This window comes from Triplophysa dalaica, chromosome 5, assembly GCF_015846415.1.
Source record: "Triplophysa dalaica isolate WHDGS20190420 chromosome 5, ASM1584641v1, whole genome shotgun sequence".
NCBI classification, from domain to species: domain Eukaryota; kingdom Metazoa; phylum Chordata; class Actinopteri; order Cypriniformes; family Nemacheilidae; genus Triplophysa; species Triplophysa dalaica.
In genome coordinates this window covers 11,387,528-11,407,784 of record NC_079546.1, presented here as the reverse complement: position 1 = coordinate 11,407,784, position 20,257 = coordinate 11,387,528, and the positions used below count along the sequence as shown (strand labels likewise).

The 20,257-nt window shown below is 37.4% G+C and overlaps 1 protein-coding gene across 2 annotated transcripts in view; it reads left to right on the top strand.

The window, feature by feature from the left end:
• Positions 1 to 20,257, top strand: part of LOC130420645 (thyrotropin-releasing hormone-degrading ectoenzyme-like) — a 241,625-nt gene that overhangs the window by 126,255 nt on the left and 95,113 nt on the right. The window contains exon 1 of one of the 2 annotated variants that reach the window (XM_056748095.1): positions 17,616 to 17,732. The exons of the other annotated variant lie outside the window; for it this stretch is intronic. The gene's annotated coding sequence lies outside the window, so the exon portion shown is untranslated. Of the gene's footprint in view, positions 1 to 17,615; positions 17,733 to 20,257 lie in introns of those variants that run through there. 2 annotated transcript variants of the gene reach the window in all.

Sequence of the window (20,257 nt, the reverse complement as noted above, 5' to 3'; positions counted from 1 at the left end):
GTTTTTATTATAATTTACTCAATAATATATTTATCTCACCATTGGGGTAAAAAGATCACCAGAGGGACTCACAGCTCCACTCAGTGCATTAAGTTACTTTCTTTTTTATCAGAACAAAATAATTTGAAGATTTAATTTGCGACCAAATGTGTTGCTTTTTCAAAATTCTATATATACATACTGTATATTTTTTGCTAATATACAGTATTGGAATAGTATAAAGGAAATATTCCTTAAGGTGTGCCTTTAGCCCGGTTGTACCCAATACATAATGGTTCTCTGTATTTTTGTCACGTTGTGTCATTTGAGCTTCCATTGGAATGCTTGCAGTGGGGAACTTCAATCACATCTCATATATTGTCATATATATGCAGAGGCTTATCTTTTCAGTTTCCAGCGGAGTGAATTAGATCTTGACCTTTAACTTGACCTTCGACTTCAAACTTTCCTTCAAATTTGTTATTGTTGTTTATGAAAACCATTTGATCAATCAAACATCTTTTAATACGTTTGTCAATAATGGCTTATATGAAGATACAGTCACATGATGCCAAAGAATATGTGGACGCTGTATACAAGGACCAATTTCTTAACTTTTAACAAGCTTTTAATAACTTTTGTCAGTACTGTATACAGATGCTACATACCAAATTTTATGCAAGTCTATCAAATTTTGTAGGAGGAGTTCGAAAAATCCTCCAGTATACAGTGTTGTGCCTCAATGTGAGTTTATACTAACTCAGCTTTAAAAACTTTTAAAACCTTTGCGTTCAACTCTTTCCCAAACCTAGAGGATTTAAGGAATAGTCAACCCCCCAAAAAAAATCTGTTTTATCACACTCAGGTATTAAACCTGTATAAATGTCTTTATTCTGTCAAACACAAAGGAAGATATTTGAAAGAATGTCATGAACCAAACAGATCTTATCCCCCAATACTGCCTACATTATCTATTTGGTTACTGACATTCTTCCAAATATCTTCCTTTGTGTTTGAGGGTGAGTAAATTATGAGAGAATTTTCATTTCTGGGTGACCTTGCCCTTCAAAGCACTCTGGTTTTTCCATGAAATTTAAACCACTGCTTCTTGTAAATTGACAAAGAAAAGCTGTAAAAATGGCCAAGGCAGTGAGGCTGTATGTCATGAAATTTACATTTACATTTAGTCATTTAGCAGACGCTTTTATTCAAAACGAGTTACAATGAGTTCAGGGAGCAATAAGTGATATGTCATACAGGAGCAATAATACAAGATGTGCTGATACAAAGTAACTAGTTTCCACAAAAGCTAGACCACTACCTGTTGAGAGAATGAGAGAAGGTTAGTTTTAATTATTTTTTGGTTTGTTTTGTTTACCATAAACAGACAGAGCTGCTTTAAAGGAACTGGTGACTTGAATCTGTTTTGAGATGATGCTGTTTTCAGTAATACATGTTTGCTATTAGTTATATAGTAATGGTTTGTAAACAATCTAAAGGTTAATCTATACACCTCACAAAAGCAAACATGAGCTCCATGGAGTTTCATTATTATTATTATTATTTATGACAGGCTTTATTATGAAATAAGCTGAAATAATTTATTAAAATATTTATAGACAGGCTTAATTTAGTATGTTATGAGATAGATAGTGCACTACCCAATTAAGTGTAGTCATGAGAAGGATAAAGAGGTTATTTAGTGTTTTGAGGGATGGGGGTAACGCTAGTAATGTAACTAGAAATGTAAAAAAAATATTTTGAAACAAAGTAATCAGACCAGTGATTTGATTACTTTTACATGGAGTAATCAGTTATTTAATTACATTTCCAGAGTAACTTGCCCAGCATTGGGCGTTTATTATGCTGCTTCCCCTTAAAGAGAAGCACGGATCTAATATAAAGTAACACGCGCGTTTTGTTTCCACATGCGTTTTGTTCCTGTTAGACATAAGTGATTACTTTTTACAAGTATACTTGGTTATATTGGCATTTTGGCATCATTTTGTGCTGATAAGAGATTAAGAGTAAGAAGACATAAAGTAGAACTCAATTCAGTAATTTGTGCATTGTCTGATGCGGCTGCGTATCTCAAACAGCACATGAGAACAGAATCCAGTCGTTTTGCATCTGCTTGGGAATATTACAATAGTCTTGAAGTCTTAAAAACATACAAATCATAATAAAAAAAAATTGATACCAACAATCTAAAAAAATTGTGCTGTATAGCACTAAAAATGGTTATTGCCTCGTAATCATAAGGGAACCACTTTTAGTGCTATATAGAACCATGGTTTGGTGCTTCAGTAGTTCTTCAGAGGTTCTTTAGGATGACTGAGGTGCTATATAGAACCGCTTAATAACCTTTTTGTCCCTAAAAGCATCACTGTGCGCTTTATCAAAGCACAAAAATGATTTATAAATGCTTATAAGCTTGTTTTGTAGCATGTTTTTCATTATGGCTGTCAAACGATTAATCAATATTAATCCATCCAGTATAAAAGTTTGTGATTACATAATATATGTCTGTATACTGTGCATATTTTTATATTTTTGTGGTATTTATAACATTTAGATGTATTTATTTATATTTATCAACAATTGAAATTATATATAAAGGTTTATTCATTTTTATATATTATATTACAGACTTGTGTTGAGACCTTATTGCACTGTTGGATAATAATAAATCTCTCACACTGGATTGCTTGATGTGAGAGGATAGTGAACATTGATACTGATGGAACTGAGTGAACAGAGTGGTTCCTAAAGCAATCCCCTCTTATGGAGTTTCTCTGAGGCTTTATAGATCCACAGGTTTCCAGCTGTCATTAGTCCTTTCAATAACAACTTATTTTCCCAGTCCTTTCTGTTTAATACCCAGGAATATTCACTCATCCAGCTTAATGAGGCAAAACGTGTTGAACTATTTGATGACTGGAGGCTATAGGTGCTAAAATCTGACTGATATATTTGTCAAGTGCAAATCAGTGGTATAATTACAAGTATTATTGATTGTCTTTTCTAAGAATTTGATTTCCTAGCTCACAACAACTTGAAGAATTGTTTACCTATGGCACTGCTTTATACAGATTGTGAAATTCGTTCAGCGTGGACAGTGAATTTAATACTCGCAGCATGTTGCGAACTAAATGAGGAAGCTGTCAGATGCTTTCAGCCTTTCTGCTATGCTAGCAATAGCACTCCTTTTCATTTCATCTGAACGATAGACTTATCCACCAGCAAAAAGAGTTTAAAGGTTGGATTTGTGTTTTTGTGGACAAGAGTGACACATGGCCATAGATATTGTTCTAAGCATGACCAACAGAGAGCTGAAACAGGACTGAATTCAATGTTCTTATGTTAGTGATTTATACACATTGCTTCCCTCTAGTGTTGTTTACAGATAAGCTTAATAAAATCAACTGAGGTTAACAAGTTTAAGCTCAAGTCTTCATCAGCTTTGGGCTCAAATCTGTGGAAGTATTGGGAGCATTTAAGAAACAAAAGATGTACGTTTTTCCAATGTTAACATACAATCTTATTGTAACGCGTTATTATTATTAGTCCACATTATTAATAATAAACAAGCCAATTAAAAAAAATTCCTTACAGCAAAAAAATTGTTTGGAGTAGAATCATAATAGATGGTTGTCTAAAGCACAAGCTTTATGTCAAACGTTGGGTAGTTGACGAATAGATTGTACATTTGGCCTATGGTGTGACATAGCAAGAAAACCAACGGTTAATGTAACATTGTTTTATATTTTAAAGATCATATAAAATTGCATAATCTCTCTTATCTTCATTGTTAGTTTTTTTCAAGTTTGCTGTCACACCATATGACAAATTTTCATATTAGTCTGTTAACTACCCACAAATACTTTGCAAACAAGAAATAAGAACATTGTATTTTTCATTTCAGGCTCAAATTTCAGTAGAGTACTTATAGTAATTATATTAGAATAATTATTTTTTATTGAAAATCTGAAGTTTATATAATGTGTACAATATAATATTTTGTCATGATACATTTTTGTGGGGGGTTCTTATAATTGCATTTTAATAAAAATAAATCATGTCCACAGTTTTATTAACATTAATAACATAATTTAGGAAGATAATGCCATTAGTTTATTATAAGACCCTGTACCTTGTACTCATACTGTATAATAAAACACACACACACACAACGCAGAAACTGTTGAAGTCTGATCTTGATGCATTTATTCTTCATGCATTTCCCCATAAGAATAACCCCATAATACTCAAAGACATCAGCTACGAGTTTAACAGATATGTTTACAGCACATAATAGTATTTAAATAGCTGCTTCTGTTGAGATTTTGTTTTAGTTTAACTAGTGTAATATTGTCTTACAAAATTAGCAATTAACAGTTGGTGTTAACAGCTTGTGGTCATTACTGTAATCATCAGCAGCTTGTCTTGACAGTGTTCTAAAGTTTCATAGAAATACTAATCTAACAGATTATCAGCGTCGTAGCAGAAGATTTCTTGCCTTAGAAACAGTAAAAAAATGTGTCTGTGGAACATCACCCGTCAACAAATCTGTCATATACAAAAGGAATACGGCAAGTGATTACAATGATTTCTTAAACCGAGTGAGCTCTCTCATTGACCTCCATAATATGACTTTTAGAAATGCTTCTAGAAAATTTCCGTCTGAATGAGCAAACAATTACAATCCATTATAAATTGGCAGTTTATTCAAAAGGCTGTTTATTGGAAGTTAAATTTGTTTGAATATAATTAGGGATGAAAACAGAACCAAGTAAAAGTTCAAGATAAAACAAGTCGTACATGCTTCCTGTAGTGGTTGCATGGCCTCCTCAAAAGGTTATATGCATTAATTTATAAAAACAAAACTGTCTTTTACTGTATATACTATACTGTAGTAACTGTGATTATTGTTAAGTTGGTTATTGTTAACTTACATTAAATAATTAAATACTATATTTATATATAAAACAATAGCAGACTGTTCGATAATTAGTGTACAGTTTTTTTCAAATTCCTTTAATGCACGGCTAGCTGTGGATTATCCCTTACTTGCCTGTTACCAGTGTTGTAAATAATGTCGCTGTATAATCTTTGTTTACTTAGTTTGTTTTTAAGCAAATGCAGAAACATCTTTTGGAAACCATGTGACACTCTTTCGCAGGCAGGGGATGGGTGGGGCAGTGTGTACCGACCCGAAAACAGAATTTATAGAGTCTGGTGTTAGCCACTATGAGGCTGCTCAGGTAGAAGATTTTGTCTGGTTGAGAGTTGTTCTACCACTGAAATCATTTTAGAGACATTTTATTATGGGCGAAACACTACAAAGTGTTGCTATCAGGTGCAGTCAAAATAAAACCACAACTATTACTATTACAATAATTTAAAAAGTCGTTCTTATGTTGGGACAATAGCGGGGTTCACAACTATAATGATAACGATACAGAGAACGAGATTGTGGTATACATTTCAGATATTTCTTTAGCTAATGAACAATAAAAAATACTGTCAAACAGTCTCTGGCGGATCTAATGTTTGACTATTGATGATTGCGGAGCGGGATTTATATCTGAATTAAAGATTGTAGCGGTCGAAGATTGGTGTATTTACAGCAGAATATACCGATGTAATGCTTATAAATCTATGTGAGCTGGCAAAATATATGCTTTACATGCCGGACACGAGCGCACCTTCAGCCTTCAGAGAGAACATTCAGCCTTTGTGGTGCTTTGCTCTCATATGTTGGAGAAAAGACGTTCAGGAATGAAAGCGAAAGCATGCAGTAGGTCATATACAGAACATTTATTTTAGTGATTGGGAATATATAATAGACATAACGTTATTGTTATCGTCCTGTATAGTTACAATTAACATTATAGTTATCGTTATAATGTGAATGTCCCTTAAGAGTTAATAGTTTAATTAAAGCACTCTATTTTTACTTTTTGTTGATATATTGAAAATGTTATTTTAAATCTTTTAGGACCTTAGTTGTCGCTTGTGCTGATTTACTGTATTGCAAGTCAGTCTCTATGGAAATGTTGCAAACATCCTTGGGTAATAGTGGGTGTCCATGAGTAACTGTGATTAATGTCCCAATTAAATGTGTGTTTGGTGAATCTGTCCTCTAGAATTTAATGAGTCACTTTCTAAGTCAGATCACTTCCCTTCCTGTCTGACCTCTGATACTGAGTGCTTGTGTACCCTGCATGAAATGATGAGAAATGAAGATGAATTTCCTGCAGGATGAGCCAAACATAGGCCTTACCAAAGATACCACAGCGCAGTTGAGGATAATTCTGCATGACTATAATCTTAACTAGATTATGAGTGGTGCTTGCCCATGCAAAACAAGTTTTGTGCCAAAGTTTAATACATGGGATTTGTTCAAACAAGTATGCAGGAGGAATACTAATAGTAACACCTTCCTTAGTCAAGTATTTGGTTTCATGACTCTTGAAAGCATGCAGCTTCTCTTGTGCTTTTGCTACAAGAATATAGGCCACCTCTCCTACTCATTTCTCATGTGAGGTTTGTATTAGTTTATAATAACTCCAAAGGGAATAGGGAGAGGTATAGAAAGTGAAACTTATTAATAAATGGCCTTGTTTGTGACTAATGATTTGAGATGTGACGTTTAACTTGAGAAATGTGCAAAGTATAGTTTAGGCTTGTTGTGATAGTCTGTGTCACCGGTGATACACAGTGTGCACCCATCTATCGACTACACCGCTTGTCCACCGCAGCAGAGACCATCACCGCCATTTTGATTTTTTTTTGTAATAAATCACTTTGTTTAGTTAAAGATGAAACGGCTGCTGCATTCAGAGTGAGCGGAACAAGTGTCGCAACAAAGATCAGCATTTTCGTCATGTGAGGAGAGTGAAGTGCTGACAGACAAGATGATGGCGGAGGCTTTCTGTCAAAGAACATGCAGTAGAATATGTTAGCAGTTAGCACTGTCATCAAGACCTGGTTAAGTTCATTTAATTTTGTAATTTTTGCCATTTATTTAACATAGAAGTTTTTCATTTCGTATTCCTTTCTTATACCTTTCTTATTTATTTTCATTAACATAAATAGATACATGTTTTCTTATAGTTTTATATTCCCCACTTAGTCGTTTCTTATTCCTTTATTTGTTTGTTGCACAATGTGGGCTGTGAATACTTGTTTGTTAACATAGGCAACTAACCCTATGCACCAAAATATATTTTTTAGCAGAAAATGGCTTTTATATTTTCCTTTATATTTTCTTATTTATGTTTGCCTGGTGTGAGGTGTGATTATGTAAGGCATTGTATTTTTTTGTAGTGTTTTTTTTTAGGAAAGCTATTGAACCCACCATTAATTCAACTATTTGCTGTTCCCAAAGTGCCGCTTATTCAAAACTAAAAGTAAAATGCGTACTGTTACTCCTGAGGTTTAATTTTGTTGAAATTCAGCAATCACTGGAATGGAATTAAAATGGTTTGTAGGTGACCCACAGGCAACATCACTAGTCAAATCTATTGCCAAAAAGGTAGTTCAGCAAATACACCTGACCAGTGATACTTCTCACTGTGTTGGGTACATGTATATGCATATTAAGAATTCAATTTAGGAGGCGTTTCGGGCTGTTACTGTCATAATCGTCTAATCTCAGTTAGAGATCATGAAGAGCGGTCATGCTAAATTAGCTATGACATCACCTGCTGTTCAATTTCCCTAGAGCATATGGCAATACAAAATACACTATACACACGCCCTCAGCTGTTTATACTCAATATCTGTACTTTGAACAGCCTGTCCAGTTGAGTTCTCATCATCACATTTAGAAAATCTTGGATATTTGTGACACTGACTGTACCTTTAAGACTTTTTGAATTCTGTTTTAGACTGCCGTTTATTGTATACAAATGTGGAAAGTCTCAGCTTCTATTTCAAGAAGCAAGAAAAGACCTGTTGATAGTACATGAACTTTACAAAAAATGTGTTTCTATTCAGGCAGAATAGTCTGATGATTGTGTAAAATACTGGAAAATGTGCTCCTCAAGACATACAAGCAGATCAACAAAGTCAAAGTCTGTCTTTGCATATTCAGTTTTATATTATGAATAAATACCATATTCATAAACTGTAGTATTTACATGGAAATCCAGGTTATGTTGAACAAAAACAAAAACTAAGCTCATATCTATAGTACTTGTTAAGAACGAAGATATGAGTGTCTTATGAGATGACATTTTGAAGAAAGTGACTCTGTCAGGTCCATCCTTGTCATTTTATGAGAGGAGACCTCTAGTCCTGCTGGGAAAATTAAAATCTGTTCAATTTAATATTCCAGGATGATCACATCATAAAAAAGTAAAGTGTTTGACCTTAATATCTGTAATGTCACAGCAGTGACCTGAAGTGCACAGGAGCTGCAGAGACAGATATTTCAGAGAATCTCTTTTTGTATAACAATAAAAGCTTATACATGTTAGATTTAATATATTTTTTATGTTTAATGTTTCATAGGAGTTGCCTACAGAAAGTTTTAAACAGTCTTATAAATGATTCGGGTCCACAAAGTCAGTTATTAGAACAAATTGAATCTTTACTGTCAGGTTACAATATCAAGTCATTGAAAAATCAAATTCATGTTTTGTCTCCTTCAATTTTCAATTCATGGCATAGGCTCAGTTTTAATTCACTTGTTCTTTTTTCAGCTACAGTCATGAACAACACATCAACTTTACATGTGCCTCAATTCAAATTTGCACGCTTCGATTGGATTTGACACTTTCATTTCTTACTGGAGATTAAGTTTCCCGTGTTTTAAAACTCCCAGAGGCTTGAATGGATCATTCAGAATCAGCAGGTCTTTATTGCTCTTTGTTTGAGCAAATCATAAGTTCAGTCAATGCAACACTGCGTCTCCTCCAGGGGTTTATTGTTATTTCTTCTTACTCTTGTATGAATATTACATGCATCAACTCTCTTTATATGGATAGGAGGTTTTCTATCTGTTGAATGTCTACTGTAGGGTGTTATTGTTTTTCTTTTTCCAGACGTATTATGTGTCCATAGAGGGCTTTTATTTCATAATCTGTGTATCTGAGACATTGTATTGTAGTTCTTAGATTCACTTTTGTGAGCAGTGATGATCTTAAACTCTCACCTGAAGAAAAGATGAAGTTTGAAACACCGCATCGTTATGTTTACCACAGACATAACTTACTGTTGTTTTGTAAGGTATTACTTTGGTGAACAAATCCATATAACTAGGTACTATTCGCCATACGCACAGCTCGGTGTTAAACTCTATTTATTGTGTAATTTGTAAAGTAAATCATTACATCTATAATCCTTTATCTTCCACATAAAGTCACTTACACAAGTAGAGCTCCACTCACTTCTCTGGCCAGTAAAGACAATGGGAGTTTTTTCGACAAGCCTCGTGGTGCACTAAATCCTCTCCATGCTCAATAGCTGAATGAGGTAGGCAGGGATTTTATGCTGCTCAAACCAGATGAACCTACTCATGTTTTGCATCCAGTTCTCTTTGGGCACACAAGGAGGTTTAACATCTCAATTTATTCAGTTATATTTGTTTGGTTGTTTTAGGGATGAGCTGAGAGAGAAACTTTGCCATATACAAAAGACCCACCATGACCATACAGTATTCAGCCTTCTCAACAGGTTTAGTGGAGGTCTGGGGAAGCTTGCCTTGCTTGAAACGTGAGATTAAGAACGTTTACTTCTATTTATGTTAAGATGCTATTCATCATATTAGAGTAGTCTGCAAGGGACCTTTTCATTTTGTGTGTTGGTAATTGGGTTGAAGGTAGAACCAATGTGTCTTACACTCAGTGATCCATTACTTGTCTTCCAAATACAATGCACCTATACAACATCTTCAATCTAGAGAATGTAAAATTCACACAGTAGAGAACAAGGGTCTTAAGCCCCTCCATATTTATCAATTGTCTTGGTGGACCATCATGGGTATGGCATTTTTTGGGCAATGCTTGACTGTATTGCTTTGGTTGACCACCTCAGACCTTTGTGACTTGGCTTTTTTTAAAAGGGAATATTAAGTATTAATATTTGGATTACAATAATTCCATTTTATAGATTCCTTCTCAAGGCTTTCTCTGTCGGAGTGGATAGCCTGTGATTGGACATTGGGCGACCTGAGGCCAAAAGGATTGTCATGATCCCTGTCTGTGTTTCCCCGATTTCTTTGGACTTTTAAATTTGTATGCCTTAGTTCCTATTTCCTGTCTAGTGTTTTATTTGTCGTTCTTTTGTTCATTGGTTTTGTGTCATGACCTGTTTCAGGTGTCTCTTGTTAGCCCTCTCATTACCCTGTGTTTTTAAGACCTTGTGTTTCCTTTGTCTGGTGTCTGTCATTAGATTAGATTAGATTAGATTAGATTCAACTTTATTGTCATTACACATATACAAGTACAGTGTAACGAAATGTAGTTTAGGTCTAACCAGAAGTGCAATTAGCAAGTGCAGATATACAGTGTGAATAAATACAGAATACAATATTAGGAAAATAATTTACGATGGGCATGTACTATGAAAATATGACAATCGGTATGTACCATGAACAATATAGACAGAAGGCTATATATTGTGAACATTAATGTACAGGAGGTTATGAACAGATAACAATATAGACTATACAATAGTGCAAGTGACTTGAGTGTGCATTAGTTACAGACATTAGCTATTAAAGTTACAGTGCAGTAGATGAGTTAATGTGGTTTTTAAAGGTACGGTGCAATACATGAGTAGATGCAGATATACAGTTACAGTGCAGTAGATAAGTTAGTGCAGTTATTGAAGCTATAGTGCAATAGATGAGTAGATGCAGTTAGTTATGCGATAGATGCAATAATGTAATAGATGAGTTACAGTGCAGGAGGTGAGTTAGTGCAGTTATTGAAGTTACAGTGCAGTAGATGAGTTAATGCAGTTATTAAGGTTACAGTGCAGTAGATGAGTTAATGCAGTTAGTAGTCCATTAGTGCAAATGAGCATTCAGTGTAATATTCTGGTGTGCAAGTGAGCAGTATAGAGTACAAATGATGCTGTGTGTGTGTAAACAGTCCGGTAGAGCAGATACATGAAGTACTGGTGGGTACAGTTCAGTCATGCATGGCAGCCCTGTAGTGCAATGTAAACATTGTAATAGCAGCATTAAGTTAAAGTTATGAGAGGTAGTGAAATCAGTGGGGGGGCAGAGTTCAATAATGAAACAGCTCTGGGAAAAAAGCTGTTTCCTAGTCTGCTGGTTCTTGTCCGGAGGCACCTGAAGCGCCTACCGGAAGGCAGGAGAGTAAACAGTCTATGAGCGGGGTGAGAGGAGTCCTTGAGAATGCTGCGAGCTCGACGCAGACAGCGTTTCTTCTGGATATCCTCAATGGAAGGGAGTGTAGTTCCTGTGATGCGCTGGGCTGTTTTCACCACCCGCTGCAGTGCCTTGCGCTCAGCAACAGAACAGTTCCCGTACCAGACTGTGACACAGTTGGTCAGGATGCTCTCTATCGTTCAACACGTTCAACAGCCGTCCCGTTAATGTGGATGGGGTCGTGTGTGCCTCCTTTCGCCTTCCTGAAGTCCACGATGATCTCCTTTGTCTTTGAGGTGTTAAGGAGCAGGTTGTTGTTTGAGCACCATGTGGCCAGGTGCCGTATCTCCTCCCTGTAAGCAGTCTCATCGTTGTTGCTGATGAGACCAATCACTGTTGTGTCGTCTGCAAACTTGATGAGGGAGTTAGATCCATTCACAGGCCTGCAGTCGAGTGTGAAAAGGGAGTAGAGAAAGGGGCTCAGTACGCAGCCCTGTGGTACACCAGTGTTGAGGGTGGTTGTGGTGGTGCAGATGTTGCCTAACCTAACAAGCTGAGGCCTGTTCGTCAGGAAATCCATAATCCAGTTGCAGGTTGAATTGTTAATGCCTAGGTTTCCAAGTTTGATGATTAGCTTGGAAGGGATTACGGTATTGAATGCAGAGCTGAAGTCTACAAACAGCATGCGTGCATAAGTGTCCTTATTGTCCAGATGTGTGAGCACGGAGTGCAGCGCCATGGACACTGCATCATCTGTGCTCCTATTGCTACGGTAGGCAAATTGGTATGGATCCAGTGTGGATGGTAAAGAGTCTTTTAGGTGTGACAGGACCAGCCGCTCAAAGCACTTCATAACAATGGGTGTGAGTGCTACAGGGCGGTAGTCGTTCAGGCATGTCGGGCTGGAATGTTTTGGAATGGGCACAATGGAGGTGGATTTGAAACATGCTGGAACCACTGCTTGGGCGAGGGACAGGTTGAAGATGTCCGTGAAGACCCCAGCGAGCTGCTCCGCACATGCCCTGAGTACGCGACCAGGGATGCCATCAGGGCCAGCAGCCTTGCGTGCGTTTATCCGGCTTAGTGCAGTGTAAACATCTGTGGAGTTTAGTGTGATGATTGGGTGGTCGGTGGAAGGTGTGAGCCTGGTGGCGGGTTCCTTATTGTCTCTCTCAAAGCGTGCATAAAAGTCATTTAGCTCGTTCAGAAAGGCAGCATCTGTGGTTATGGGGATGGAGTGGTTGGGTTTGTAGTCACTTATGGCCTGGATGCCCTGCCACATGCGTCGAGGGTCAGAATTGGTAAAATGCTCCTCTAGCTTCAACTTGTAGCAGTGCTTGGCCTTTTTGATGCCCCTCTTGAGATTCGCCCTGGAAGTACTATAGGCCTGTGCATCACCTGATCTGAAGGCGGTGTTGCGTGCTTTCAACAGGAGGCGCACTTCCTTGTTCATCCATGGCTTCTGATTAGGGTATATGGTGATCTGCTTTTGAGTTGTGACACTATCAATGGTGGTATTGATGTAGTCCAATACAGAGGAGGTGTAGCTGTCTATATCCGTGTGAGAGCCACTGGTGGCCTGAGAAGCAAACATACTCCAGTCTGTGTGTAGAAACCTTTCCTGGAGTGTGAAATCTGCCCCCGCAGGCCACACCTTGATGGTCTTCACTGATGGCTTCACACGATTAATGAGAGGTGAATACTTGGGGGTGAGGAACAAAGAAAGGTGATCAGATTGACCCATGTGGGGGAGGGGTGTCGCGGCGTAAGCTTCAGCCATGTTTGTATAGACATGGTCTAAAGTTTTGTTTCCTCTTGTGTGGCAGGAAACATGCTGATGAAATTTAGGGAGCACTGTTTTTAAGTTAGAGTGATTAAAATCTCCCGCAACAATAAATGCAGCCTCCGGGTGAGCAGTCTGTTGTTTACTGATGGCTGCATGAAGTTCTTTCATAGCAAGCTTGGCATCAGCATCCGGTGGAATATAAGCTGCCATTATAATGGTTGAAGTGAATTCCGGTGGCAGATAAAACGGTCTACATTTAACCATGAGAAACTCAAGGTTAGCCGAGCAGTGTCTCCCGACAGTAACAGAGTTCGTGCACCAAGCTTTATTGACATAAATGCACAATCCACCTCCTCTTGTCTTACCGGTTTCCTCTGCCGTTCTATCCGCCCGGTGTGTGTTGTAGCCCGCTAACTCAATAGCGTTGTCCGGTATGCCGCTGTGTAGCCATGTTTCCGTGAAGATTATGACATTGCAGTTCAAAAGTTTTTTGTTGTTGATGATGCGGAGTCGAACCTCATCCATTTTGTTCACTATTGATCGTACATTAGCAAGGAAAATGCTGGGTAAAGAGAGCCGGTGTGGTGTTAGCTGTAGCTTAGCTCTTAGCCCTCCGCGTTTTCCCCGCCTCTGTTTACGATCTCGACGCCGCCGGCGAGCACTTCCGCCCGGCCGTGTGGGGTGCGTAGCATCGGGTGTTTTGGCGATCTCAGGGACGAGTTGAATGTTGTTGATATAACTTCCGGGAATGCGCAAACCGATATCCAAAAGCTCATGCCGGGTGTACGTTGTAAATGCACAACTGTTCTTAACGAACAGGCCCGAGATGAGCAAGAAAAACACTATATAATTGCTAGAACTGGAGAGACGCTGAGCCTCGCGATGTTCACGCGCCGCCATCTTGGTCTAAAAAGGTTTGGTCTTGTGTTTCTTGCTTTCAGGTTTTTTGTGTGTGTTTTGGCTCTTTTGTTATTTTTTACTTTGTTTATGTCCATTAAAATCTTCACTGCATGTGGATCCGCTTCTCTGCCTGGTTACTCGTGTGACAGGTATATCTTAAAAAAAGGGGCTTCTCTGAGTTCTTCTCTAGTTAATCCATAGTGATTCATACATTTTGCTCAGAGTTTGTTTAAGGTTGCTTTAAGCCTTAAATATCTCGCATTAATGAGATGTGTTTTTTAGTGTCAAGCACAACCAAGATTTAATGTTCTTCTTTAACGTTTCTGGTTTTCTCAACCTGCTGTCTATGCCATATGGGTATATGCTAGCAAGTAAATACTAGGGATGTGTCACGAATTTCGAATATTCTAATAGTTTATTTAATTATTGAATTTCGAATAGTGTGTGCAATCTTAAAAAACTCGCCGTGTTTTCACGTGTAACGCGTTCATGTAACCAAAGGGTGGCGCTGCCAATAACGACGCACCTAAATCCTAAAGGCTGTCAATCAAGAGACAGTAGAGGAAAACATTTTCCCACAAGAATTGTTAACGAAGTTACGCACACTGTAGACCCGCTTGGCATCACGGAAACGGTAAATTGAGACGATGTCAAAATTGTTTTCTGTGTGTGGGGGTCCTTTAATAAAATGAATGATAATAAAGTGCAGTGCAAACTCTGCAATGCAAACTGGCTTATCATGGATCAACAACTACGATGCACAATCATTTGAGGGCGAAGCACCGAGCAGGTCCATCCACAGGTCAGGAATCAGTTGCTAGTTTATGGTCAGAACAACCAATTTGGATGCCAGACGGGCGGAGCAAATAACGGCTCTAACTAGCAAGATGATCGCTAATGATATGCTTCCGATCGGCTTTGTCGGAGGAGAGGGCTTTAAAAATCTTATGGAGTTTGTGCAGCCTAAGTTTACTGTTCGTCTAGAAAAACGATCACTGCCAGACTGAAGACACTTTTTCATGACAATAGAAACTGAAGCCTTATGAACAGTGTTGGGTGTAACTAGTTACTAAGTAATTAGTTACTGTAATTTAATTACTTTTCCCTTGAAAAGTAAAGTAAGGGATTACTCGTATGTTTTCTGTAATTTAAATACAGTTACTTTTGATGTAATTAAACTAAATACTTTGTTAAATATATGCAATGTGTGCAATAGCGTAATTGACTTCAAAATTCAAAGTCTTACTTTAAAATCTGTGATTTAATGTATAATTCTCACATTTGTAATACTTTGGTCAGTTAATAATATTATTTAATAGTATTATTATTGAATGAATTCAAAAAGCCGTTTCATGTATATTCTTGAATCACTTAACTAATCAAGGTTGATGTAGGATATAGAAAGTAATTAGTAATGAGTAAATACTTTTTGGACAGAGTAATTTGGACAGTAATCTAATTACACTATTGAATATGTAATGAGTAACTAGTAATTAATTACTTTTTCAGAGTAACTTACCCAACACTGCTTATGAACTATTAATGCATGAAATCGCTCCGAACTGTTAATTAATGCCGTCATTCGGTTAATATGTTTTACGCGTGTTAAGTCTGGTCTAAAATCTTTATGGCTTTAATATATTTTCCTGATTAATCAGACTGTTTTTTAGTTGGTATAAATGTGCATGCATAGCATTATGAGCGGTTGATGCTGATCGACGTACTGTTAATAAGTGCCGTCATTCGGTTGTTAATATATTAATGTTTCATCACGTCATTTTAATGTATTGCTTGATGTAAGATTGCCTATTTCATAATACATAAAGCAGTGTGCAGGTCATACGGATTTGAAGCGTAAATGTTCTCTCTCTCTCTCTCTCTCTCTCTCTCCGTTTGTGTGTGTATAATACTTTAAATGCGTCCATGTAGGGAGGGGTGCGAATTTCGAATAATTTTTTGTAAATACGTGGAAAATATTGTCTATAGCCCTGTGGTTAGTGTCATACTTGTATTCAATGTGTCTCATGTACAGCTGCTTTGTAACAATGAAAATTGTAAAAAGCGCTATATAAATAAAGTTGAGTTGAGTTGAGTTGAGTAGTGTGCCGACATATATTGCCAGAGCATTTGCGAGTTCGATTCCAGTCCCGGCGTCATTTGCCGGTTCCTCTCTCCTTTCTCTTTATACACACTTCCGAGTCTGCTCTCCACTGTCCTATAGCATTAAAACGGCAAAAAAGCCCCTAAAAACATACACTGAAAATGGAAATCATTGCATATGTTGCCAATCACTCTTTAGTCTTATAAATGAAAAGCTTTCCTGTGGCTCAGTGGTAAGAGGTTGTGGGTTTGATCCCAGGGGATTGCAAACACCTATGTAAAATGTATAGGATAAAGCAATGTAAGTCGCTTTGGATAAAAGCGTCTGCAAAATGCCTAAATGTAAATGAAAATGTAATGAAAAAAATTATTGAATGACTATACACATGAACAGGCTAAATTTGTTCGGTGTTACAAGCCAACCCTTCACACTCAATAATAGTCATTCAGAAGTCTAGAGATGGAGATATTTTAAATCTTTTTTGATCTTTGTTGTAGTGTAGAAGTTGAAAGAGATCATAAGGCCTCTAGCAGGAGTTCATTGATTTTTGCCTTACTTAAATTTCACACAGCATGCACAACCATGGCCCACTATACCACATGAACCGTGTACAAGAGAGTGTGTTTGTGATATTTAATCTATTACAGAGAAAACTGCCTTGAGTTTTGAAGCATGCTGCATTCACTCAGTTTGACCGGTGAGGTAGATGGGTCTGTGTGTTAGTATTGATTTCTTTCTTGTTGGCACACCTGAAGTGAATTATGTACCCTTCTCTATGTTTTTGCCGTGTGGATGATGTGATCCAGTGAGTGTTGTGAACTCCATCTCTGTTACCATGGTGTGTATTGATTTATGCCTAAAGGCCACGTTCTTAATAGCATGTGGGCCTTAAAAAATTAACCAGTGATATTTTCAAGATTTATTTTTTCTATATGATAAATATCACTTTGCTTCATTCTGTGCACATTCTTAGATAATCGATGTATGACCACTGCATATACCAGCCTGATCTAACTAACGTACGAGGTGGCTAATTCATATGGAATCATGTGCAAAAACATATAATTATTCGAAAAAAGCAATACTGAAGCCCCTGCACAAACCCCACCCACAAATCTAGCGTCAGGTGCACAGGAACAAATTATACTAAAACGTATGAATGAGATTGTATGAATTCACACAAATTAGCCGGCGTAAAATAGTTACGAATTACAGTGAGATTGTTTCCTTTTGTTTTAAAGAAGCAACCAGACCCAAAATGTTAACATACATAAATAAGAGCACTGGTATGATTCTTTATATGCAGATCACAACATCCTCACGCTCACCGTGTCTGTGCCATATGATCCGGACACAGTCTTGCCCCCAAGCTCTAATGCACATTTGCTATTTTCCCAAAGAAGATTTGGTGTTCACTCCACTATATTTGCTTTATCATGATATAATAGTAATATAATGTATACCTAAGCCACTGTTATTCTCCCTACACGAACCTTACCAGGGTGAACTTCACAAACAGTAGATGCCCAGCCTGCTTCCTTTGCACTTCTTCCTCTTTTATCGCCATCGCACTTCCAAAAGTCCTGAACCAGGAGTTTCTCCTCACATTAGTATGAGAGGTACAGTATATTTTATCAAACAATTTGAGCACATTACACCCATCCTACTCTCTCTGAATTGGTTCCCAGTTCTTCTTCGAATAGAGTTTTAGATTGAATTTGTATTTTTTAAGGCCTTAAATGGTCTGGCTCGTTTCTACCTATCTGAACTTGTGACTGTTAACGTGGCGGCTTAAAGTTTAACGTCATCAAATCAGAGACTCTTAAAGGTCCACAGATCAAGGCTAAGAAGGAAGGGTGACCGGACTTTTGCTATGGTCATCCCGAAACTCTGTAATGGCCTCCTTTTATCCATTAGGTTGGTCACTACAGAATCTCTGTTTAAAATGAAACTCTACACTCACCTTTTAGAAAAAGCCTGTAGCGTGTGAGTGTGGAGTGTTCTGTATATGTTTCATTTCTTGTTGCATGTCTTTCTGTTTTGGTTTTACTATTTATATTTAAAAAAACGTTTGTAAAGCAAAATCGTTCAACAATCGTTGTTGTATTGTGCTTTATAAATAAAGAAACTAAACTATACTACAAGTGTGTACCACATGGGAACTGTTGGAAGATGTTTCTCATAAAGATTTATGTGGACAATACAGAAAGTAAACATGATGAATGTACACTGGATGGTGTTTTAGTGAAACCGAGTGTTGATTGGCTGATCAAAGGTCTGTGGTTAGTGAGCAGCTAATGGTACCAAACACAACAGCACACATTCACTTTCCTGAACCGTCACATTTAGTGTACCTCAGTGGACTTACAGCTGGTAAAACTGTGCTTATTTATCTCAATTATTGCCTCTGTCTGTTTTCTCCCAGTGGCTTTCATATAGTGCATCTCTCTACTAGATCGTACTTTGTTGTACTTCGGAGTTACTGCAGCTTTTCTCATGTTTTAAGTGCAACTAGCAATACCATTCACGCCATTCATTTTGTTTTTTTTGTGCCATTTGCCTGCTAATCCGTTAGCTCTCAGAATTGGGAGATATGAAATCTATCAGCAAACTCAAATCCGCATCCAGGATTTGTGTCAAGGTTGTGTGTGAGCAGAACCCAGATGCAGGCAGATTAAGGTAACAGAGACTTTTATTAAATAAACAAAACAAAACCCACGATGGGGCAAAACAGAGACACGTACAACAAAACAGAAAACTTTCCGCGTGGGGAACAAAACAGCTAGTAAATAATAAATCCAAACACGAAATGGTACTCCACAGGAAAAAAGGTAATCCACACGAAAATGGCAATGCGAGTAAAGCGCACGTACAGAGGCCATAAAAATACACATAATGAACCGACACAGGACTAGGAAAACACAGTGTTTAGGAAGGGAAACAATGACGAGGGATAATGACACAGGGAGAGCAACGGGCAGGTGACAGGACTAAACATTAAAGGGAGACAGGTGATAAAACACTAATGTAAGACTAGCGTAGAAACAAGGGGGCGGGGCTACACGGAACACCGGAGGACACGCGGCGAATTATCAAAACATACCGCCACTTGTCTCCACATAAAACAAAACATACACACAAGACATGGTACTGAAACAACCCTGTCCCCAAGGCACAAAATCCAAGAACAGAAAGGACAGGATCGTCACAATTTGAAAAACAAAGATATGTTTGTACCACCGAACTGCTGATGTCCAGCATAGACGTTTAGACCAAAATATTGCTCTTAGATTACATATAAACATAAAAAGTGGCACAAACGACTTATTCGGCCAATTAAAATAAAACATAATAAACAAGGAATAAAGAACCAATTACTTTTTTATCATACATTATATAGGTTTAATGTATGTTTAAACTGTATGTTTGAGTGCATGTGAACATTTAATGTAAATTAATTTCATGTAAAAGACATTTGCTTCCGGAGACGTGTTTGTGTGAAGTAAGAAACTGCACATCTTTTTGCTTCCTTATTAACATATTGAAAGAAACTAAATCTACAATCCTTTTAAACCCACCGTGCAGGAAAATTCTCTCAAGTTTATTTCTGTATAACAGAAAGAGAAGGATGACTTCTTAAGAGAGGAAGATTTAAATACTTAGATTAATGTGTAAAGTAACATACCAGATGTTCAGGGTTAAGGGGAAGAAGAAAGTTTACGTTCGTTTGCAACAGATTTACATTCATTATGTACAGTATATTCTGGAGGAAAAATAAGATAAATAATTGGCACTTACATGACTATTCATCATGGTTAAAATGCAAAACAACAGACAAAAATAAACAACTGTGAATGGAGAACATTCATCCTTCAGTTTCTTGTGTGACAGTTTCACTACTTGGATGTCTATTCTCCAAAAAGCCATTGAGCATCTAAATGTTCAGTTGTTCTCTCATTACTACAGACAACTCAGATAGACGTACCGGCCACTATACAAGGATCACATCTCTAGATCGTTTCATTCGAGTATACAGCCAGATCTTTGACACTCATTTGTACCGTTTGTCTAATGTCAGTATTTCTGTAGTTTGGACACATTGAAGCTGTTTGAATCCCAGTCTGGAAATGCTACAAACGTGCCA